The following is a 6,030-nucleotide window of genomic DNA, read 5'->3' as shown; positions in this document are numbered from 1 at the left end:
AAAATTAGAGAATCCTATTTTGCTACCTGTTTAGAAATTCCATCTCCAATCAACGTGAAACATCTTTAAAACTTGAAGATCTCACAGGTTGAGGAAAGTGAAAGAGATTTCTTGTTTTTTTGAGACAATTATTCAATTTGAGCAAATATTCATATCCTTGATCCCCATGGTCATTATTATATACCATCTCTATCACATTGTCTTTATTATTCCCCTTCTCACACTTGCTTCCTTTCTTGGATGAATAAATGAAGTGGTATGATCCTCAGGGCCTTTGCAGTAGTTGTTCCTTCTGCCAGGCACACACTTCCCCAGGTATGCTCTTGGCTCCTGCCTTCTCTTCATTGAATTCTCTCTTCAAAAGTCACCTTATTTACTGGTGTTTACTGAACACCAATTAAAAAATAAACCTCCTACCTGTTCTCTACTTTATACTGGCTTTTCTTTTCTTCATAGTACTTGCCATCATCTGGTGTATTATATGCTATTTTTATTTGTTTTATTCTTTCACCATCATTGGATTGTGGTTGTTTCTGTCTTTCAGTACTCTATACTCATTGCCTGTAAAGTGCTTGGAACATGTTCAAAACTTAATAGATATTTCTCAAATGCATGAAAGGTATACTCAGTAAAACAGTATAATGCATGACCTCTTGGGGGAAAATGCTGAGAATGGGTCAAAATTGCCTAATCAGAGATTAATAGGGAATCACTTAAAGAGAACAAATCCATGCATAAAATACTGACATTGATTTTTTGAATGCAAAATATAGAAATCGTAGCATTCCAACTATGGGAGTAATGCCATTTATGTGAAATTAGTAATGTCATTTTCCTCTTTCCTGGTAGTCAGTCCAGCCACATGGAACCAGGCAATGAAACAGGCATTTCAGGATTTCTTCTTCTGTGATTTTCAGAGGAATCAGAATTGCAGTCCTTCACATTTGGGCCTTTTCTCTCCATGTATCTGATCACTGTGCTTGGAAACCTGCTCATCCTCTTGGCTGTCAGCTCTGACTCCTACCTCCACACACCCATGTACTTCTTTCTTTCCAACCTGCCATTTGTAGACATCTGTTTCACCTCCACCACCATCCCAAAGATGTTGGTGAACATCCAGATGCAGAGCAAAGTCATAACCTATGCAGGTTGCATCACCCAGCTGTATGTTTTTGTAATCTTCTCGGGGCTGGACATCTATCTCCTGGCCGTGATGGCCTATGATCGATTTGTGGCCATCTGTCACCCCCTGTACTACATGGTCAGCATGAACCATCAGCTCTGTTGAATCTTGCTTCTAGTGTCTTGAATCACAAGTGTCTTGCATTCTTTCTTACAAACCTCAATGGTGTTGCAACTCTCATCCTGTACACACATGGAAATCCCCCACTTTTTCTGTGAACTCAATCAGATGATCTAACTTGCATGTTCTGATAGTTTTCTTAATAATATGGTTATGTATTTTACAGCTATGCTGCTGTGTGGTGGTCCCCTCGCTGGTATAATTTATTCTTACTTTAAGATAGTTTGCTGTATATATGGAATCTCAGCAGCTCAAGGGAAGTAGAAAGCATTTTCCACCTGTGCATCTCACCTCTCAGTTTTCTCCTTATTTTTTCGTACAAGCCTAGGAGTGTACCTCAGCTCTGCTGCTAGCCAGAGCTCACACTCAAGTGCAATAGCCTCAGTGATGTACACCCTTGTCACACCCATGCTGAATCCCTTCATCTACAGTCTGAGGAATAAAGAAATAAAAGTGGCTCTGAAAAGATTCTTCGGGATGGCAAGTACAAAAGGGCCAGTTATACTTGGGCAGAAGAATTGCCCAGGATTGCAGGACTCAAAGCCTCAGAGTCAGAATTGTGCTTCTTTAATCACATTGCAGAAGTAGAACCTGCCCTTTTTATTTATTTCCTGGAATTATCACTTTTTCAACTTCTGTGTACAATTTAGATACTTTATTATGCTTTTCTCTCTCTCTGATATTTAACAGGTTTTTTCCTCCTTTTTTTCTATTTTCCTAATTTATTCCCCACCTTTGATATGAAAACAATTGGAAATTTCCATTTATTTCATGGAATAACTTGATTATTGTATGTGTTAGCTGTTGCTGCACAACTACTCAACACAAAATAAAATGGTTTAATATGATGTATATATTATCACATTGAATGGTATGGTGGGGAGTTGTTCTGAGCTCTGTGGTGCCTCATAAATCTGTAACTAGGTGTGATTCCCCATGCTGTGTTTCTAAGCCTCATCCATGTATCTCTGCACTGCTGTAGTGTTCTTTTTAAACCAAGTTAAGGTTATTTCATTCATTCTTATATCTATGTTAATCTAGTTTACAGAAAAAATAATCAAATTAATTCCACTGCACTGTAGACATATGTAACACTTTTCTGTCTTCCCAGTTTGATGTATCAAACATGCTTCTTCAGAGTGACTCAGCTACCTGTGCCCTAGACCCTACCCTGAGTCATGTGTCGGTAGAAATTTTCCTTTTAACTACTTTATGAGAGTATAATGACTTAAAATAAACTGCACATATTTAAAAAGTTCAGACAATAGAGGGAGTAGAGAGACTTTCCAGGGTGACACCAACAAGATGGCAGTATAACATTTTCTAGTACCTGTCTGCTCCCAGAAACATCAAATTAAACAGCTATCCATCCACCAAAATACACTTTGAGGAGTCAAGGATTCCTGATGAGTGACTAAAGCACCTTGGTGGATCAAATTAATAAAAAAGACACATTTAAGAGAGTGAAAAGGACATTTTTATGTTACCCCTGTCATGCCTATCCCAAGCCTGTGTGGCCCATTGTGGAGAGAGACACTCTCTAAGTGAAGAGAGTACAGTGAAGTGAGCACCTGACTTCACCTCAGACTCCAGTGCCAGACCAACCCCAGTGCCAGGCTAACCCCTCTGAGTCTAGGCTCCAGACCAAGTCCTATACATTCAGTTCCTGGTCTTCTCCAGCACCAAGCCAAGACTCATGATCTCAGGTCCCAGGCTGGCTCCACCAATCCAGGCTCCTAGCCCACTCAAACACCAGGCTGGACTCTGGTGCCCAACTTTCTGGCTCCACCTGGCACCAGGCTGACATATGTGTCTCCAGCCTCTAGCCAGCTCCCATGAACTGAAGATTCTGCACCCAGGTCCAGGCCATCCCCACGGACTGGATTGTCAAGTCCATACCCAGGTTCCCTGGCACTTGGTTGGCTACTTTGGACTCAGAATCCAGGCCTAACCACACAGACCAAGCTCCCATGCCCTTCATTGCAGATTCAAGAGCAAGAAATGTCCCAGTGTCTCCAGGCTCCAGACTCTACCCCTAGTGATATCAGGTGCCAAACTGGACCCCAGGAATCCAAGCACCAGTCCTGTCACTTCCTGACTGAGTCACCAAGGCTGCCTACTAGAGCTCTCCAGAAGCACCCTTCTGGTGCACACAGCACCAGAGAGCCCACGCAGAATCTTTGACAGGCTGACTGTTGAAGGGCTTTGCCTGCCAAAGCTAATCTGCCAAAACTGGAGATGTCTTTTTCCTCAAATGTGCAGACAGAAGATCAAGGAGACAAGCATCATGATTATTCAAGGAATATGAAACCACCCTCCAAAATAAAAAAGTTCTAATGACTGACCCAAGAGAAATAGACATCTATAAACAACCTAACATTGCTCTTCAAAGAATTAAAAAAATATAGCAATGTCCAAATTTTGCAGAAATGAGGAGATAAATATCAGAGCAGAAATAAATAAAATAGAAAAAAATAGAAAATATCAACAAAAAAAAGAGCTGGGTTTTTGAAAAGATAAAGTTGGCAAAGCTTTAGCTAGACTAACCAAGAAAAAAAGAGATCATTCAAATACATAAAATTGGAAATGAAAGAAAAGACATTACAATGGCTACAATAGAAAAACAAAGAATTAAAGAAACTACTACAATTATACAAAATAAATTGGATAACCTAGAAAAATGGATAAAATTCATGAAAAAATGCAACTTACTAAGATTGAATCATAAAAGAAATATTTTTTAAAATCTCAACAAACAAATGAAGAGTAAGGAGTTTGAATGAGTATCCCACAACTTCCAAGCAATGAAAACCTAAAGACCAGATGATTTCACTGGTGAAGCTTACCAAAACTTTTAAAAAGAATTAACACAAATCCTCTCAAACTCTGCCAGATAATTTAACAGAGGGGATCATTCCAAAATTTATTTCATGAGGCCAGCTTTACCCTGATTCCAAACCCAGACAAGGACACTACAAGAAAGGAAAACTAACTACATGTCAATAGTCCTGATTAATATATGCAAAAATTAGCAAGAAAATCTCACAAACTGAAGTGAACAAGACAATGAAAGGATCATACATTATGATCAGAGGAATTTACTTATAGAATGCAAAGTTTTTCCCTGTAAGCAAACAGGTAAATGTGATACATCACATTAATATAATTAAAGGTAAATACATATATATTTACGTTTATATATATATATCTACGACAATCTCAATAGATGCAGAAAATGCTTTTGGGAAACTCAATATCCCTACATGATAGAAACTCTCAACAAATTTGGTATAGAAGGATGATACCTCAAAATAACGAAGAACATATATGACAAGTCACTTCTAACTTAACAGCGAAAGGTTTAAAGCTTCTAAGATCAGGAACAAGACAAGTATGCAAGTCCTGCCCCTCCTATTCAACATACTATTAGAAGTCCTTGTTAGACAAGTTAGACTAAAAAGAAAGAAAGAAAGTGGTGCAAAATGGAAATGAAGAAGTAAAGTTGTTTCTGTTTGAAGATGATAGCATCTTGTGTATAGATGCCTAAAGACTCCACAAAAAACCTTCAGAAGTAATAAATAAATTCACTTAAGTTTCAGGATAGGAAGCCTAAATCCAAAAATCAGTTGAATTTCTATACACCAACAATGAATAATATTTCTGAAAAAGATAATGAAAAAATTCATTTAAAGTAGTATCAAAAGCAATAAAATTCTTAAACATTAATATAACCAAGGAAGTGAAAGATCTACACACATAAATGTATAAGATATTGATGAAAGGCATTGAAGCATACACAAGTGATGGAAAGAAATAAAAACTGTCCCATGTTCATGGATTAGATTTAATATTAAAATGCCTGAATACTGAAAGTCATCTATAGATTGGATGCAATACATATCAAAATTCCAAAGCCAGTTTTCACAGAAATATACAAATGATTCTAAAATTTGTATGGAATCACAAAAGATCCTGAATATCCTAGATAATCCTGAGAAATAACAAAGCTGTAGGCATCACCTTTCTCAATTTTGCATTTTCTTATCAAGCTAGTTATAACAGTATAGTACTGACTGACATCAGCATCATGGCAGAGTAAGCTCACCTGGGACTGTCTCCCCTCCAACATACAACAAAAAGGAGTAACCATATTCCAACAAAAAAATTCTAATAGCACAGGAATCCTCAGAGACCCACAGAAGCCAAACGACAGAGGCCGGAGAGTCTGGAGCCCACCTCAGAGGAGATGGAATGGGGTGAGAGAGAACTTTGCTACCTCCATTAAAGACTGGGATAGCTGCCACTGGAGGCTCCATGAGGGAAGGAGCAGGGGAGGGGCTGCGAGTACACAGGATCACTCAGGAGTCCCACGCCATGCAGCCTAGAGGGAAGCCCTCTAATGGGGCGAATGCTTTCACGTGGAGTTACCTCATCAAGCCAAAACCCCAGGAGACAAGATAGCGAGAGCTGATCCAGAAACCGGGTCTGTGCTTGAGAGAAAGTGGCCCTCCTTGCCCAACCTGCGCTGTGCACCACCATCTCAGCTGAAGACAGAGGGCTCACAATACACAGCTCTCGACCCCCATCTAGTGGCAATAGGCTGTAACTGCAACCGAATAATATCACCATGGGGAAGACCCATGCTTCTTCCAGCATCCATCAATTCATCAAATCTCCAGACCACAGGGAAAGCAAGCATCCAGAATTATGCCCTGAGGACTCAGAAA

At 39.3% G+C, this 6,030-nt stretch overlaps 1 pseudogene; it reads left to right on the top strand.

Moving 5' to 3' along the window:
* Positions 1-862: 862 nt before the first annotated feature.
* LOC138918146 (olfactory receptor-like protein OLF4) lies at positions 863-1,891 on the top strand (annotated as a pseudogene).
* The last annotated feature ends 4,139 nt before the right edge of the window (positions 1,892-6,030 follow it).

The sequence above is a fragment of the Equus caballus genome, chromosome 16 (assembly GCF_041296265.1).
Source record: "Equus caballus isolate H_3958 breed thoroughbred chromosome 16, TB-T2T, whole genome shotgun sequence".
Taxonomy (NCBI): domain Eukaryota; kingdom Metazoa; phylum Chordata; class Mammalia; order Perissodactyla; family Equidae; genus Equus; species Equus caballus.
This window is presented reverse-complemented; position numbering and strand designations above follow the sequence as displayed.